This window comes from Calliopsis andreniformis, unplaced genomic scaffold (assembly GCF_051401765.1).
Source record: "Calliopsis andreniformis isolate RMS-2024a unplaced genomic scaffold, iyCalAndr_principal scaffold0059, whole genome shotgun sequence".
In the NCBI taxonomy this organism is placed as follows: Eukaryota; Metazoa; Arthropoda; class Insecta; order Hymenoptera; family Andrenidae; genus Calliopsis; species Calliopsis andreniformis.
Genome location: NW_027480468.1, coordinates 2970463 through 2990478, shown reverse-complemented (window position 1 = coordinate 2990478; position 20016 = coordinate 2970463).

The window sequence follows — 20016 nt, the reverse complement described above, 5'->3', positions numbered from 1 at the left end:
TCCACAAACATCAATTCTCATCACTCAACCCTCAACACTCAGTCCTCAATGTTCAATCCTCAATCCTCAATTCTCAATCTTCAATCCTCAATACTCAATCTATAATCCTCAATCCTCAATCCTCAATCTTCAATCCTCAATCCCCAATACTCAATCCTCAATCCTCAATCCTCAATCATCAATCCTCAATCTTCAATACTCAATCCTCAATCCTCAATCCTCAATCCTCAATCCTCAATCCTCAATCCTTAATCATCAATCCTCAATCTTCAATCCTCAATACTCAATCTTTAATCCTCAATCTTCAATCCTCAATCCTCAATCCTCAACCCTCAATCCTCAATCCTCAGACATCAAACATCAATACTCAACCCTCAGTCCGCGTCCTCAATCCACAACGCTCAATACACAATTCTCAATCTTCAATCCTCAATACTCAATCTAGAATCCTCAATCCTCAATCCTCAATCATCAATCCTGAATCTTCAATACTCAATCCTCAATCCTCATTCCTCAATGTTCAATCAGCAATACCCAATCCTCAATCTTCAATCCTCAATCCTCAATCCTCAGTCCTCAAACCTCAATCCTGAATCCTCAATCCTGAATCCCAATCCTGAATCCTCAATCTTCAGACGTCAGTCCTCAACAATCAGTTGTCAATTCTCAGTCCTCAATAGAATATCATCAATTCACAGTTTTCAATACTCAATACTGAATCTGTAATCTTTAAATCTCTATCCACAAACATCAATTCTCATCAGTCAAACCTCAACACTCAGTCCCCAATCCTCAATCATCAATCCTCAATCCTCAATCCTCAATCCTCAATCCCCAATCTTCAATCCTCAATACTCAATCATCAATCCTCAAACCTCAATCCTCAATCCTCAATCCTCAACCCTCAATCGTCAGTCTTCAAACCTCAATACTCAATCTTCAATCCTCAATCCTCAATCCTCAATCCTCAATCCTCAATCCTCATCCTTCAATCCTCAATACCCAATCCTCAATCTTCAATCCTCAACCCTCAATCCTCATTTCTCTATCCTCAATCCTCTGTCCTCAGTCCTTAAACCTCAATCCTCAACCCTCATCCCTCATCCTCAATCCTCAAACCTCAATCCTCAATCCTCAATGCTCAATCTTCAACCCTCAACACTCAGTCCTCAATGTTCAAACCTCAATCCTCAATTCTCAATCTTCAATCCTCAATACTCAATCTTCAATCCTCAATCCTCAATACTCAATCCTCAATCCTCAATCCTCAATCATCAATCATCAATCCTCAGTCTTCAATACTCAATACTCAATCCTCAACCCTCAGTCCTCATTCTTCAATCCTCAATAACCAATCCTCAGTCTTCAATCCTCATTCCTCAATCCTCAATTCTCAATCCTCAATCCTCAATCCTCAGACCTCAGACATCAATACTCAACCCTCAGTCCTCGTCCTCAATCCGCAACCCTCAATCCTCAATCCTCAACCTTCAATCATCAATATTCAATCTTCAATACTCAATCCTCAATCCTCAATCCCCAATCCTCAATCCTCAATGTTCAATCCTCGATACCCAATCCTGAATCTTCAATGCTCAATCCTCAATCCTCAATCGTCAATCCTCAATCCTCAATCCTCAGTCCTCAAACCACAATCCTGAATCCTCAATCCTGAATCCTCAATCTTCAGCCCTCAGTCCTCAACAATCAGTTGTCAATCCTCAATCCTCACTAGAATATCCTCAATTCAGAGCTTTCCATACGCAATACTCAATCTGCAATCTTCAAATCTCTATCCACAAACATCAATTCTCATCACTCAACACTCGACACTCAGTCCTCAATGTTCAATCCTCAATCCTCAATTCTCAACCTTCAATCCTCAATACTCAATCTTAAATCCTCAATCCTCAATCCTCAATACCCAATCCTCAATCTTCAATCCTCAATCCTCAATCCTCAATTCTCAATCCTCAATCCTCAACCCGCAATCCTCAATCCTCAACCCTCAATCGTCAGTCTTCAAACCTCAATATTCAATCTTCAATCCTCAATCCTCAATCCTCAATCCTCAATCCTCATCCTTCAATCCTCAATACCCAATCCTCAATCTTCAATCCTCAATCCTCAATCCTCAATTCTCAATCCTCAATCCTCAGTCCTCAGTCCTTAAACGTCAATCCTCAGCCCTCAGACCTCATCCTCAATCCCCAATCCTCAATCCTCAATCCTCAATCTTCAATCCTCAATACTCAATCTTCAATCCTCAATCCTCAATCCTCAGTCCTCAAACCTCAATCCTCAATCCTCAATCCTCAATTCTCAATCCTCAATCCTCAGTCCTCAGTCCTTAAACCTCAATCCTCAACCCTCAGCCCTCATCCTCAATCCTCAATCCTCAATCCTCAATCCTCAATCCTCAATCTTCAACCCTCAACACTCAGTCCTCAATGTTCAAACCTCAAAGCTCAATTCTCAATCTTCAATCCTCAATACTCAATCTTCAATCCTCAATCCTCAATACTCAATCCTCAATCCTCAATCCACAATCCTCAATCATCAATCCTCAATCTTCAATACTCAATCCTCAATCCTCAATCCTCAATACTCAATCCTCAACCCTCAATCATCAATCCTCAATCTTCAATCCTCAATACTCAATCTTTAATCCTCAGTACTCAATCCTCAATCTTCAATCTTCAATCATCAACACGCAATCCTCAATCCTCAATCCTCAATCCTCAGTCCTCAATCCGCAATCTTCAATCCTCAATACTCAATCTTCAATCCTCAATCCTCAATCCTCAACCCTCAGTCCTCATTCTTCAATCCTCAATAACCAATCCTCAATCTTCAATCCTCATTCCTCAATCCTCAATTCTCAATCCTCAATCCTCAATCCTCAGACCTCAAACATCAATACTCAACCCTCAGTCCTCGTCCTCAATCCGCAACCCTCAATCCTCAATCCTCATTTTCAATCATCAGTATTCAATCTTCAATACTCAATCCTCACTCCTCAATCCTCAATCCTCAATCCTCAATGTTCAATCCTCGATACCCAATCCTGAATCTTCAATCCTCAATCCTCAATCCTCAATCGTCAATCCTCAATCCTCAATCCTCAGTCCTCAAACCACAATCCTGAATCCTCAATCCTGAATCCTCAATCTTCAGCCCTCAGTCCTCAACAATCAGTTGTCAATTCTCAATCCTCACTAGAATATCCTCAGTTCAGAGCTTTCCATACGCAATACTCAATCTGCAATCTTCAAATCTCTATTCACAAACATCAATTCTCATCACTCAACACTCAACACTCAGTCCTCAATGTTCAATCTTCAATCCTCAATTCTCAATCTTCAATCCTCAATACTCAATCTTAAATCCTCAATCCTCAATCCTCAATACCCAATCCTCAATCTTCAATCCTCAATCCTCAATCCTCAATTCTCAATCCTCAATCCTCAACCCGCAATCCTCAATCCTCAATCCTCAATCCTCAATCCTCAACCCTCAATCGTCAGTCTTCAAACCTCAATATTCAATCTTCAATCCTCAATCCTCAATCCTCAATCCTCAATCTTCATCCTTGAATCCTCAATACCCAATCCTCAATCTTCATTCCTCAATCCTCAATCCTCAATTCTCAATCCTCAATCCTCAGTCCTCTGTCCTTAAACGTCAATCCTCAATACTCAATCTTCAATCCTCAAGCCTCAATCCTCAGTCCTCAAACCTCAATCCTGAATCCTCAATCCTGAATACTCAATCTTCTGACCTCAGTCCTCAAGACTCAGTTGTCATTTCTCAATCCTCAATAGAATATCATCAATTCACAGTTTTCAGTACTCAATACTGAATCTGTAATCTTTAAATCTCTATCCACAAACATCAATTCTCATCACTCAAACCTCAACACTCAGTCCCCAATCCTCAATCATCAATCCTCCATCCTCAATCCTCAATCCTCAATCCTCAATCTTCAATCGTCAATACTCAATCTTCAATCCTCAAACCTCAATCCTCAATCCGCAATCCTCAACCCTCAATCGTCAGTGTTCAAACCTCAATACTCAATCTACAATCCTCAATCCTCAATGTTCAATCCTCGATACCCAATCCTGAATCTTCAATGCTCAATCCTCAATCCTCAATCGTCAATCCTCAATCCTCAATCCTCAGTCCTCAAACCACAATCCTGAATCCTCAATCCTGAATCCTCAATCTTCAGCCCTCAGTCCTCAACAATCAGTTGTCAATCCTCAATCCTCACTAGAATATCCTCAGTTCAGAGCTTTCCATACGCAATACTCAATCTGCAATCTTCAAATCTCTATCCACAAACATCAATTCTCATCACTCAACACTCGACACTCAGTCCTCAATGTTCAATCCTCAATCCTCAATTCTCAACCTTCAATCCTCAATACTCAATCTTAAATCCTCAATCCTCAATCCTCAATACCCAATCCTCAATCTTCAACCCTCAACACTCAGTCCTCAATGTTCAAACCTCAATCCTCAATTCTCAATCTTCAATCCTCAATACTCAATCTTCAATCCTCAATCCTCAATACTCAATCCTCAATCCTCAATCCTCAATCATCAATCATCAATCCTCAGTCTTCAATACTCAATACTCAATCCTCAACCCTCAGTCCTCATTCTTCAATCCTCAATAACCAATCCTCAGTCTTCAATCCTCATTCCTCAATCCTCAATTCTCAATCATCAATCCTCAATCCTCAGACCTCAGACATCAATACTCAACCCTCACTCCTCGTCCTCAATCCGCAACCCTCAATCCTCAATCCTCAACCTTCAATCATCAATATTCAATCTTCAATACTCAATCCTCAATCCTCAATCCCCAATCCTCAATCCTCAATGTTCAATCCTCGATACCCAATCCTGAATCTTCAATGCTCAATCCTCAATCCTCAATCGTCAATCCTCAATCCTCAATCCTCAGTCCTCAAACCACAATCCTGAATCCTCAATCCTGAATCCTCAATCTTCAGCCCTCAGTCCTCAACAATCAGTTGTCAATCCTCAATCCTCACTAGAATATCCTCAGTTCAGAGCTTTCCATACGCAATACTCAATCTGCAATCTTCAAATCTCTATCCACAAACATCAATTCTCATCACTCAACACTCGACACTCAGTCCTCAATGTTCAATCCTCAATCCTCAATTCTCAACCTTCAATCCTCAATACTCAATCTTAAATCCTCAATCCTCAATCCTCAATACCCAATCCTCAATCTTCAATCCTCAATCCTCAATCCTCAATTCTCAATCCTCAATCCTCAACCCGCAATCCTCAATCCTCAACCCTCAATCGTCAGTCTTCAAACCTCAATATTCAATCTTCAATCCTCAATCCTCAATCCTCAATCCTCAATCCTCATCCTTCAATCCTCAATACCCAATCCTCAATCTTCAATCCTCAATCCTCAATCCTCAATTCTCAATCCTCAATCCTCAGTCCTCAGTCCTTAAACGTCAATCCTCAGCCCTCAGACCTCATCCTCAATCCCCAATCCTCAATCCTCAATCCTCAATCTTCAATCCTCAATACTCAATCTTCAATCCTCAATCCTCAATCCTCAATCCTCAGTCCTCAAACCTCAATCCTCAATCCTCAATCCTCAATTCTCGATCCTCAATCCTCAGTCCTCAGTCCTTAAACCTCAATCCTCAACCCTCAGCCCTCATCCTCAATCCTCAATCCTCAATCCTCAATCCTCAATCCTCAATCTTCAACCCTCAACACTCAGTCCTCAATGTTCAAACCTCAAAGCTCAATTCTCAATCTTCAATCCTCAATACTCAATATTCAATCCTCAATCCTCAATACTCAATCCTCAATCCTCAATCCACAATCCTCAATCATCAATCCTCAATCTTCAATACTCAATCCTCAATCCTCAATCCTCAATACTCAATCCTCAACCCTCAATCATCAATCCTCAATCTTCAATCCTCAATACTCAATCTTTAATCCTCAGTACTCAATCCTCAATCTTCAATCTTCAATCATCAACACGCAATCCTCAATCCTCAATCCTCAATCCTCAGTCCTCAATCCGCAATCTTCAATCCTCAATACTCAATCTTCAATCCTCAATCCTCAATCCTCAACCCTCAGTCCTCATTCTTCAATCCTCAATAACCAATCCTCAATCTTCAATCCTCATTCCTCAATCCTCAATTCTCAATCCTCAATCCTCAATCCTCAGACCTCAAACATCAATACTCAACCCTCAGTCCTCGTCCTCAATCCGCAACCCTCAATCCTCAATCCTCATTTTCAATCATCAGTATTCAATCTTCAATACTCAATCCTCACTCCTCAATCCTCAATCCTCAATCCTCAATGTTCAATCCTCGATACCCAATCCTGAATCTTCAATCCTCAATCCTCAATCCTCAATCGTCAATCCTCAATCCTCAATCCTCAGTCCTCAAACCACAATCCTGAATCCTCAATCCTGAATCCTCAATCTTCAGCCCTCAGTCCTCAACAATCAGTTGTCAATTCTCAATCCTCACTAGAATATCCTCAGTTCAGAGCTTTCCATACGCAATACTCAATCTGCAATCTTCAAATCTCTATTCACAAACATCAATTCTCATCACTCAACACTCAACACTCAGTCCTCAATGTTCAATCTTCAAACCTCAATACTCAATCTTCAATCCTCAATCCTCAATCCTCAATCCTCAATCCTCAATCCTCATCCTTCAATCCTCAATACCCAATCCTCAATCTTCAATCCTCAACCCTCAATCCTCATTTCTCTATCCTCAATCCTCTGTCCTCAGTCCTTAAACCTCAATCCTCAACCCTCATCCCTCATCCTCAATCCTCAAACCTCAATCCTCAATCCTCAATGCTCAATCTTCAACCCTCAACACTCAGTCCTCAATGTTCAAACCTCAATCCTCAATTCTCAATCTTCAATCCTCAATACTCAATCTTCAATCCTCAATCCTCAATACTCAATCCTCAATCCTCAATCCTCAATCATCAATCATCAATCCTCAGTCTTCAATACTCAATACTCAATCCTCAACCCTCAGTCCTCATTCTTCAATCCTCAATAACCAATCCTCAGTCTTCAATCCTCATTCCTCAATCCTCAATTCTCAATCCTCAATCCTCAATCCTCAGACCTCAGACATCAATACTCAACCCTCAGTCCTCGTCCTCAATCCGCAACCCTCAATCCTCAATCCTCAACCTTCAATCATCAATATTCAATCTTCAATACTCAATCCTCAATCCTCAATCCCCAATCCTCAATCCTCAATGTTCAATCCTCGATACCCAATCCTGAATCTTCAATGCTCAATCCTCAATCCTCAATCGTCAATCCTCAATCCTCAATCCTCAGTCCTCAAACCACAATCCTGAATCCTCAATCCTGAATCCTCAATCTTCAGCCCTCAGTCCTCAACAATCAGTTGTCAATCCTCAATCCTCACTAGAATATCCTCAATTCAGAGCTTTCCATACGCAATACTCAATCTGCAATCTTCAAATCTCTATCCACAAACATCAATTCTCATCACTCAACACTCGACACTCAGTCCTCAATGTTCAATCCTCAATCCTCAATTCTCAACCTTCAATCCTCAATACTCAATCTTAAATCCTCAATCCTCAATCCTCAATACCCAATCCTCAATCTTCAATCCTCAATCCTCAATCCTCAATTCTCAATCCTCAATCCTCAACCCGCAATCCTCAATCCTCAACCCTCAATCGTCAGTCTTCAAACCTCAATATTCAATCTTCAATCCTCAATCCTCAATCCTCAATCCTCAATCCTCATCCTTCAATCCTCAATACCCAATCCTCAATCTTCAATCCTCAATCCTCAATCCTCAATTCTCAATCCTCAATCCTCAGTCCTCAGTCCTTAAACGTCAATCCTCAGCCCTCAGACCTCATCCTCAATCCCCAATCCTCAATCCTCAATCCTCAATCTTCAATCCTCAATACTCAATCTTCAATCCTCAATCCTCAATCCTCAGTCCTCAAACCTCAATCCTCAATCCTCAATCCTCAATTCTCAATCCTCAATCCTCAGTCCTCAGTCCTTAAACCTCAATCCTCAACCCTCAGCCCTCATCCTCAATCCTCAATCCTCAATCCTCAATCCTCAATCCTCAATCTTCAACCTTCAACACTCAGTCCTCAATGTTCAAACCTCAAAGCTCAATTCTCAATCTTCAATCCTCAATACTCAATCTTCAATCCTCAATCCTCAATACTCAATCCTCAATCCTCAATCCACAATCCTCAATCATCAATCCTCAATCTTCAATACTCAATCCTCAATCCTCAATCCTCAATACTCAATCCTCAACCCTCAATCATCAATCCTCAATCTTCAATCCTCAATACTCAATCTTTAATCCTCAGTACTCAATCCTCAATCTTCAATCTTCAATCATCAACACGCAATCCTCAATCCTCAATCCTCAATCCTCAGTCCTCAATCCGCAATCTTCAATCCTCAATACTCAATCTTCAATCCTCAATCCTCAATCCTCAACCCTCAGTCCTCATTCTTCAATCCTCAATAACCAATCCTCAATCTTCAATCCTCATTCCTCAATCCTCAATTCTCAATCCTCAATCCTCAATCCTCAGACCTCAAACATCAATACTCAACCCTCAGTCCTCGTCCTCAATCCGCAACCCTCAATCCTCAATCCTCATTTTCAATCATCAGTATTCAATCTTCAATACTCAATCCTCAATCCTCAATCCCCAATCCTCAATCCTCAATGTTCAATCCTCGATACCCAATCCTGAATCTTCAATGCTCAATCCTCAATCCTCAATCGTCAATCCTCAATCCTCAATCCTCAGTCCTCAAACCACAATCCTGAATCCTCAATCCTGAATCCTCAATCTTCAGCCCTCAGTCCTCAACAATCAGTTGTCAATCCTCAATCCTCACTAGAATATCCTCAATTCAGAGCTTTCCATACGCAATACTCAATCTGCAATCTTCAAATCTCTATCCACAAACATCAATTCTCATCACTCAACACTCGACACTCAGTCCTCAATGTTCAATCCTCAATCCTCAATTCTCAACCTTCAATCCTCAATACTCAATCTTAAATCCTCAATCCTCAATCCTCAATACCCAATCCTCAATCTTCAATCCTCAATCCTCAATCCTCAATTCTCAATCCTCAATCCTCAACCCGCAATCCTCAATCCTCAACCCTCAATCGTCAGTCTTCAAACCTCAATATTCAATCTTCAATCCTCAATCCTCAATCCTCAATCCTCAATCTTCATCCTTGAATCCTCAATACCCAATCCTCAATCTTCATTCCTCAATCCTCAATCCTCAATTCTCAATCCTCAATCCTCAGTCCTCTGTCCTTAAACGTCAATCCTCAATACTCAATCTTCAATCCTCAAGCCTCAATCCTCAGTCCTCAAACCTCAATCCTGAATCCTCAATCCTGAATACTCAATCTTCTGACCTCAGTCCTCAAGACTCAGTTGTCATTTCTCAATCCTCAATAGAATATCATCAATTCACAGTTTTCAGTACTCAATACTGAATCTGTAATCTTTAAATCTCTATCCACAAACATCAATTCTCATCACTCAAACCTCAACACTCAGTCCCCAATCCTCAATCATCAATCCTCCATCCTCAATCCTCAATCCTCAATCCTCAATCTTCAATCGTCAATACTCAATCTTCAATCCTCAAACCTCAATCCTCAATCCGCAATCCTCAACCCTCAATCGACAGTGTTCAAACCTCAATACTCAATCTACAATCCTCAATCCTCAATGTTCAATCCTCGATACCCAATCCTGAATCTTCAATGCTCAATCCTCAATCCTCAATCGTCAATCCTCAATCCTCAATCCTCAGTCCTCAAACCACAATCCTGAATCCTCAATCCTGAATCCTCAATCTTCAGCCCTCAGTCCTCAACAATCAGTTGTCAATCCTCAATCCTCACTAGAATATCCTCAGTTCAGAGCTTTCCATACGCAATACTCAATCTGCAATCTTCAAATCTCTATCCACAAACATCAATTCTCATCACTCAACACTCGACACTCAGTCCTCAATGTTCAATCCTCAATCCTCAATTCTCAACCTTCAATCCTCAATACTCAATCTTAAATCCTCAATCCTCAATCCTCAATACCCAATCCTCAATCTTCAACCCTCAACACTCAGTCCTCAATGTTCAAACCTCAATCCTCAATTCTCAATCTTCAATCCTCAATACTCAATCTTCAATCCTCAATCCTCAATACTCAATCCTCAATCCTCAATCCTCAATCATCAATCATCAATCCTCAGTCTTCAATACTCAATACTCAATCCTCAACCCTCAGTCCTCATTCTTCAATCCTCAATAACCAATCCTCAGTCTTCAATCCTCATTCCTCAATCCTCAATCCTCAATCCTCAGTCCTCAAACCTCAATCCTCAATCCTCAATCCTCAATTCTCGATCCTCAATCCTCAGTCCTCAGTCCTTAAACCTCAATCCTCAACCCTCAGCCCTCATCCTCAATCCTCAATCCTCAATCCTCAATCCTCAATCCTCAATCTTCAACCCTCAACACTCAGTCCTCAATGTTCAAACCTCAAAGCTCAATTCTCAATCTTCAATCCTCAATACTCAATATTCAATCCTCAATCCTCAATACTCAATCCTCAATCCTCAATCCACAATCCTCAATCATCAATCCTCAATCTTCAATACTCAATCCTCAATCCTCAATCCTCAATACTCAATCCTCAACCCTCAATCATCAATCCTCAATCTTCAATCCTCAATACTCAATCTTTAATCCTCAGTACTCAATCCTCAATCTTCAATCTTCAATCATCAACACGCAATCCTCAATCCTCAATCCTCAATCCTCAGTCCCCAATCCGCAATCTTCAATCCTCAATACTCAATCTTCAATCCTCAATCCTCAATCCTCAACCCTCAGTCCTCATTCTTCAATCCTCAATAACCAATCCTCAATCTTCAATCCTCATTCCTCAATCCTCAATTCTCAATCCTCAATCCTCAATCCTCAGACCTCAAACATCAATACTCAACCCTCAGTCCTCGTCCTCAATCCGCAACCCTCAATCCTCAATCCTCATTTTCAATCATCAGTATTCAATCTTCAATACTCAATCCTCACTCCTCAATCCTCAATCCTCAATCCTCAATGTTCAATCCTCGATACCCAATCCTGAATCTTCAATCCTCAATCCTCAATCCTCAATCGTCAATCCTCAATCCTCAATCCTCAGTCCTCAAACCACAATCCTGAATCCTCAATCCTGAATCCTCAATCTTCAGCCCTCAGTCCTCAACAATCAGTTGTCAATTCTCAATCCTCACTAGAATATCCTCAGTTCAGAGCTTTCCATACGCAATACTCAATCTGCAATCTTCAAATCTCTATTCACAAACATCAATTCTCATCACTCAACACTCAACACTCAGTCCTCAATGTTCAATCTTCAAACCTCAATACTCAATCTTCAATCCTCAATCCTCAATCCTCAATCCTCAATCCTCAATCCTCATCCTTCAATCCTCAATACCCAATCCTCAATCTTCAATCCTCAACCCTCAATCCTCATTTCTCTATCCTCAATCCTCTGTCCTCAGTCCTTAAACCTCAATCCTCAACCCTCATCCCTCATCCTCAATCCTCAAACCTCAATCCTCAATCCTCAATGCTCAATCTTCAACCCTCAACACTCAGTCCTCAATGTTCAAACCTCAATCCTCAATTCTCAATCTTCAATCCTCAATACTCAATCTTCAATCCTCAATCCTCAATACTCAATCCTCAATCCTCAATCCTCAATCATCAATCATCAATCCTCAGTCTTCAATACTCAATACTCAATCCTCAACCCTCAGTCCTCATTCTTCAATCCTCAATAACCAATCCTCAGTCTTCAATCCTCATTCCTCAATCCTCAATTCTCAATCCTCAATCCTCAATCCTCAGACCTCAGACATCAATACTCAACCCTCAGTCCTCGTCCTCAATCCGCAACCCTCAATCCTCAATCCTCAACCTTCAATCATCAATATTCAATCTTCAATACTCAATCCTCAATCCTCAATCCCCAATCCTCAATCCTCAATGTTCAATCCTCGATACCCAATCCTGAATCTTCAATGCTCAATCCTCAATCCTCAATCGTCAATCCTCAATCCTCAATCCTCAGTCCTCAAACCACAATCCTGAATCCTCAATCCTGAATCCTCAATCTTCAGCCCTCAGTCCTCAACAATCAGTTGTCAATCCTCAATCCTCACTAGAATATCCTCAATTCAGAGCTTTCCATACGCAATACTCAATCTGCAATCTTCAAATCTCTATCCACAAACATCAATTCTCATCACTCAACACTCGACACTCAGTCCTCAATGTTCAATCCTCAATCCTCAATTCTCAACCTTCAATCCTCAATACTCAATCTTAAATCCTCAATCCTCAATCCTCAATACCCAATCCTCAATCTTCAATCCTCAATCCTCAATCCTCAATTCTCAATCCTCAATCCTCAACCCGCAATCCTCAATCCTCAACCCTCAATCGTCAGTCTTCAAACCTCAATATTCAATCTTCAATCCTCAATCCTCAATCCTCAATCCTCAATCCTCATCCTTCAATCCTCAATACCCAATCCTCAATCTTCAATCCTCAATCCTCAATCCTCAATTCTCAATCCTCAATCCTCAGTCCTCAGTCCTTAAACGTCAATCCTCAGCCCTCAGACCTCATCCTCAATCCCCAATCCTCAATCCTCAATCCTCAATCTTCAATCCTCAATACTCAATCTTCAATCCTCAATCCTCAATCCTCAGTCCTCAAACCTCAATCCTCAATCCTCAATCCTCAATTCTCAATCCTCAATCCTCAGTCCTCAGTCCTTAAACCTCAATCCTCAACCCTCAGCCCTCATCCTCAATCCTCAATCCTCAATCCTCAATCCTCAATCCTCAATCTTCAACCTTCAACACTCAGTCCTCAATGTTCAAACCTCAAAGCTCAATTCTCAATCTTCAATCCTCAATACTCAATCTTCAATCCTCAATCCTCAATACTCAATCCTCAATCCTCAATCCACAATCCTCAATCATCAATCCTCAATCTTCAATACTCAATCCTCAATCCTCAATCCTCAATACTCAATCCTCAACCCTCAATCATCAATCCTCAATCTTCAATCCTCAATACTCAATCTTTAATCCTCAGTACTCAATCCTCAATCTTCAATCTTCAATCATCAACACGCAATCCTCAATCCTCAATCCTCAATCCTCAGTCCTCAATCCGCAATCTTCAATCCTCAATACTCAATCTTCAATCCTCAATCCTCAATCCTCAACCCTCAGTCCTCATTCTTCAATCCTCAATAACCAATCCTCAATCTTCAATCCTCATTCCTCAATCCTCAATTCTCAATCCTCAATCCTCAATCCTCAGACCTCAAACATCAATACTCAACCCTCAGTCCTCGTCCTCAATCCGCAACCCTCAATCCTCAATCCTCATTTTCAATCATCAGTATTCAATCTTCAATACTCAATCCTCAATCCTCAATCCCCAATCCTCAATCCTCAATGTTCAATCCTCGATACCCAATCCTGAATCTTCAATGCTCAATCCTCAATCCTCAATCGTCAATCCTCAATCCTCAATCCTCAGTCCTCAAACCACAATCCTGAATCCTCAATCCTGAATCCTCAATCTTCAGCCCTCAGTCCTCAACAATCAGTTGTCAATCCTCAATCCTCACTAGAATATCCTCAATTCAGAGCTTTCCATACGCAATACTCAATCTGCAATCTTCAAATCTCTATCCACAAACATCAATTCTCATCACTCAACACTCGACACTCAGTCCTCAATGTTCAATCCTCAATCCTCAATTCTCAACCTTCAATCCTCAATACTCAATCTTAAATCCTCAATCCTCAATCCTCAATACCCAATCCTCAATCTTCAATCCTCAATCCTCAATCCTCAATTCTCAATCCTCAATCCTCAACCCGCAATCCTCAATCCTCAACCCTCAATCGTCAGTCTTCAAACCTCAATATTCAATCTTCAATCCTCAATCCTCAATCCTCAATCCTCAATCTTCATCCTTGAATCCTCAATACCCAATCCTCAATCTTCATTCCTCAATCCTCAATCCTCAATTCTCAATCCTCAATCCTCAGTCCTCTGTCCTTAAACGTCAATCCTCAATACTCAATCTTCAATCCTCAAGCCTCAATCCTCAGTCCTCAAACCTCAATCCTGAATCCTCAATCCTGAATACTCAATCTTCTGACCTCAGTCCTCAAGACTCAGTTGTCATTTCTCAATCCTCAATAGAATATCATCAATTCACAGTTTTCAGTACTCAATACTGAATCTGTAATCTTTAAATCTCTATCCACAAACATCAATTCTCATCACTCAAACCTCAACACTCAGTCCCCAATCCTCAATCATCAATCCTCCATCCTCAATCCTCAATCCTCAATCCTCAATCTTCAATCGTCAATACTCAATCTTCAATCCTCAAACCTCAATCCTCAATCCGCAATCCTCAACCCTCAATCGACAGTGTTCAAACCTCAATACTCAATCTACAATCCTCAATCCTCAATGTTCAATCCTCGATACCCAATCCTGAATCTTCAATGCTCAATCCTCAATCCTCAATCGTCAATCCTCAATCCTCAATCCTCAGTCCTCAAACCACAATCCTGAATCCTCAATCCTGAATCCTCAATCTTCAGCCCTCAGTCCTCAACAATCAGTTGTCAATCCTCAATCCTCACTAGAATATCCTCAGTTCAGAGCTTTCCATACGCAATACTCAATCTGCAATCTTCAAATCTCTATCCACAAACATCAATTCTCATCACTCAACACTCGACACTCAGTCCTCAATGTTCAATCCTCAATCCTCAATTCTCAACCTTCAATCCTCAATACTCAATCTTAAATCCTCAATCCTCAATCCTCAATACCCAATCCTCAATCTTCAACCCTCAACACTCAGTCCTCAATGTTCAAACCTCAATCCTCAATTCTCAATCTTCAATCCTCAATACTCAATCTTCAATCCTCAATCCTCAATACTCAATCCTCAATCCTCAATCCTCAATCATCAATCATCAATCCTCAGTCTTCAATACTCAATACTCAATCCTCAACCCTCAGTCCTCATTCTTCAATCCTCAATAACCAATCCTCAGTCTTCAATCCTCATTCCTCAATCCTCAATTCTCAATCATCAATCCTCAATCCTCAGACCTCAGACATCAATACTCAACCCTCAGTCCTCGTCCTCAATCCGCAACCCTCAATCCTCAATCCTCAACCTTCAATCATCAATATTCAATCTTCAATACTCAATCCTCAATCCTCAATCCCCAATCCTCAATCCTCAATGTTCAATCCTCGATACCCAATCCTGAATCTTCAATGCTCAATCCTCAATCCTCAATCGTCAATCCTCAATCCTCAATCCTCAGTCCTCAAACCACAATCCTGAATCCTCAATCCTGAATCCTCAATCTTCAGCCCTCAGTCCTCAACAATCAGTTGTCAATCCTCAATCCTCACTAGAATATCCTCAGTTCAGAGCTTTCCATACGCAATACTCAATCTGCAATCTTCAAATCTCTATCCACAAACATCAATTCTCATCACTCAACACTCGACACTCAGTCCTCAATGTTCAATCCTCAATCCTCAATTCTCAACCTTCAATCCTCAATACTCAATCTTAAATCCTCAATCCTCAATCCTCAATACCCAATCCTCAATCTTCAATCCTCAATCCTCAATCCTCAATTCTCAATCCTCAATCCTCAACCCGCAATCCTCAATCCTCAACCCTCAATCGTCAGTCTTCAAACCTCAATATTCAATCTTCAATCCTCAATCCTCAATCCTCAATCCTCAATCCTCATCCTTCAATCCTCAATACCCAATCCTCAATCTTCAATCCTCAATCCTCAATCCTCAATTCTCAATCCTCAATCCTCAGTCCTCAGTCCTTAAACGTCAATCCTCAGCCCTCAGACCTCATCCTCAATCCCCAATCCTCAATCCTCAATCCTCAATCTTCAATCCTCAATACTCAATCTTCAATCCTCAATCCTCAATCCTCAATCCTCAGTCCTCAAACCTCAATCCTCAATCCTCAATCCTCAATTCTCGATCCTCAATCCTCAGTCCTCAGTCCTTAAACCTCAATCCTCAACCCTCAGCCCTCATCCTCAATCCTCAATCCTCAATCCTCAATCCTCAATCCTCAATCTTCAACCCTCAACACTCAGTCCTCAATGTTCAAACCTCAAAGCTCAATTCTCAATCTTCAATCCTCAATACTCAATATTCAATCCTCAATCCTCAATACTCAATCCTCAATCCTCAATCCACAATCCTCAATCATCAATCCTCAATCTTCAATACTCAATCCTCAATCCTCAATCCTCAATACTCAATCCTCAACCCTCAATCATCAATCCTCAATCTTCAATCCTCAATACTCAATCTTTAATCCTCAGTACTCAATCCTCAATCTTCAATCTTCAATCATCAACACGCAATCCTCAATCCTCAATCCTCAATCCTCAGTCCTCAATCCGCAATCTTCAATCCTCAATACTCAATCTTCAATCCTCAATCCTCAATCCTCAACCCTCAGTCCTCATTCTTCAATCCTCAATAACCAATCCTCAATCTTCAATCCTCATTCCTCAATCCTCAATTCTCAATCCTCAATCCTCAATCCTCAGACCTCAAACATCAATACTCAACCCTCAGTCCTCGTCCTCAATCCGCAACCCTCAATCCTCAATCCTCATTTTCAATCATCAGTATTCAATCTTCAATACTCAATCCTCACTCCTCAATCCTCAATCCTCAATCCTCAATGTTCAATCCTCGATACCCAATCCTGAATCTTCAATCCTCAATCCTCAATCCTCAATCGTCAATCCTCAATCCTCAATCCTCAGTCCTCAAACCACAATCCTGAATCCTCAATCCTGAATCCTCAATCTTCAGCCCTCAGTCCTCAACAATCAGTTGTCAATTCTCAATCCTCACTAGAATATCCTCAGTTCAGAGCTTTCCATACGCAATACTCAATCTGCAATCTTCAAATCTCTATTCACAAACATCAATTCTCATCACTCAACACTCAACACTCAGTCCTCAATGTTCAATCTTCAAACCTCAATACTCAATCTTCAATCCTCAATCCTCAATCCTCAATCCTCAATCCTCAATCCTCATCCTTCAATCCTCAATACCCAATCCTCAATCTTCAATCCTCAACCCTCAATCCTCATTTCTCTATCCTCAATCCTCTGTCCTCAGTCCTTAAACCTCAATCCTCAACCCTCATCCCTCATCCTCAATCCTCAAACCTCAATCCTCAATCCTCAATGCTCAATCTTCAACCCTCAACACTCAGTCCTCAATGTTCAAACCTCAATCCTCAATTCTCAATCTTCAATCCTCAATACTCAATCTTCAATCCTCAATCCTCAATACTCAATCCTCAATCCTCAATCCTCAATCATCAATCATCAATCCTCAGTCTTCAATACTCAATACTCAATCCTCAACCCTCAGTCCTCATTCTTCAATCCTCAATAACCAATCCTCAGTCTTCAATCCTCATTCCTCAATCCTCAATTCTCAATCCTCAATCCTCAATCCTCAGACCTCAGACATCAATACTCAACCCTCAGTCCTCGTCCTCAATCCGCAACCCTCAATCCTCAATCCTCAACCTTCAATCATCAATATTCAATCTTCAATACTCAATCCTCAATCCTCAATCCCCAATCCTCAATCCTCAATGTTCAATCCTCGATACCCAATCCTGAATCTTCAATGCTCAATCCTCAATCCTCAATCGTCAATCCTCAATCCTCAATCCTCAGTCCTCAAACCACAATCCTGAATCCTCAATCCTGAATCCTCAATCTTCAGCCCTCAGTCCTCAACAATCAGTTGTCAATCCTCAATCCTCACTAGAATATCCTCAATTCAGAGCTTTCCATACGCAATACCCAATCTGCAATCTTCAAATCTCTATCCACAAACATCAATTCTCATCACTCAACACTCGACACTCAGTCCTCAATGTTCAATCCTCAATCCTCAATTCTCAACCTTCAATCCTCAATACTCAATCTTAAATCCTCAATCCTCAATCCTCAATACCCAATCCTCAATCTTCAATCCTCAATCCTCAATCCTCAATTCTCAATCCTCAATCCTCAACCCGCAATCCTCAATCCTCAACCCTCAATCGTCAGTCTTCAAACCTCAATATTCAATCTTCAATCCTCAATCCTCAATCCTCAATCCTCAATCCTCATCCTTCAATCCTCAATACCCAATCCTCAATCTTCAATCCTCAATCCTCAATCCTCAATTCTCAATCCTCAATCCTCAGTCCTCAGTCCTTAAACGTCAATCCTCAGCCCTCAGACCTCATCCTCAATCCCCAATCCTCAATCCTCAATCCTCAATCTTCAATCCTCAATACTCAATCTTCAATCCTCAATCCTCAATCCTCAGTCCTCAAACCTCAATCCTCAATCCTCAATCCTCAATTCTCAATCCTCAATCCTCAGTCCTCAGTCCTTAAACCTCAATCCTCAACCCTCAGCCCTCATCCTCAATCCTCAATCCTCAATCCTCAATCCTCAATCCTCAATCTTCAACCTTCAACACTCAGTCCTCAATGTTCAAACCTCAAAGCTCAATTCTCAATCTTCAATCCTCAATACTCAATCTTCAATCCTCAATCCTCAATACTCAATCCTCAATCCTCAATCCACAATCCTCAATCATCAATCCTCAATCTTCAATACTCAATCCTCAATCCTCAATCCTCAATACTCAATCCTCAACCCTCAATCATCAATCCTCAATCTTCAATCCTCAATACTCAATCTTTAATCCTCAGTACTCAATCCTCAATCTTCAATCTTCAATCATCAACACGCAATCCTCAATCCTCAATCCTCAATCCTCAGTCCTCAATCCGCAATCTTCAATCCTCAATACTCAATCTTCAATCCTCAATCCTCAATCCTCAACCCTCAGTCCTCATTCTTCAATCCTCAATAACCAATCCTCAATCTTCAATCCTCATTCCTCAATCCTCAATTCTCAATCCTCAATCCTCAATCCTCAGACCTCAAACATCAATACTCAACCCTCAGTCCTCGTCCTCAATCCGCAACCCTCAATCCTCAATCCTCATTTTCAATCATCAGTATTCAATCTTCAATACTCAATCCTCACTCCTCAATCCTCAATCCTCAATCCTCAATGTTCAATCCTCGATACCCAATCCTGAATCTTCAATCCTCAATCCTCAATCCTCAATCGTCAATCCTCAATCCTCAATCCTCAGTCCTCAAACCACAATCCTGAATCCTCAATCCTGAATCCTCAATCTTCAGCCCTCAGTCCTCAACAATCAGTTGTCAATTCTCAATCCTCACTAGAATATCCTCAGTTCAGAGCTTTCCATACGCAATACTCAATCTGCAATCTTCAAATCTCTATTCACAAACATCAATTCTCATCACTCAACACTCAACACTCAGTCCTCAATGTTCAATCTTCAATCCTCAATTCTCAATCTTCAATCCTCAATACTCAATCTTAAATCCTCAATCCTCAATCCTCAATACCCAATCCTCAATCTTCAATCCTCAATCCTCAATCCTCAATTCTCAATCCTCAATCCTCAACCCGCAATCATCAATCCTCAATCCTCAATCCTCAATCCTCAACCCTCAATCGTCAGTCTTCAAACCTCAATATTCAATCTTCAATCCTCAATCCTCAATCCTCAATCCTCAATCTTCATCCTTGAATCCTCAATACCCAATCCTCAATCTTCATTCCTCAATCCTCAATCCTCAATTCTCAA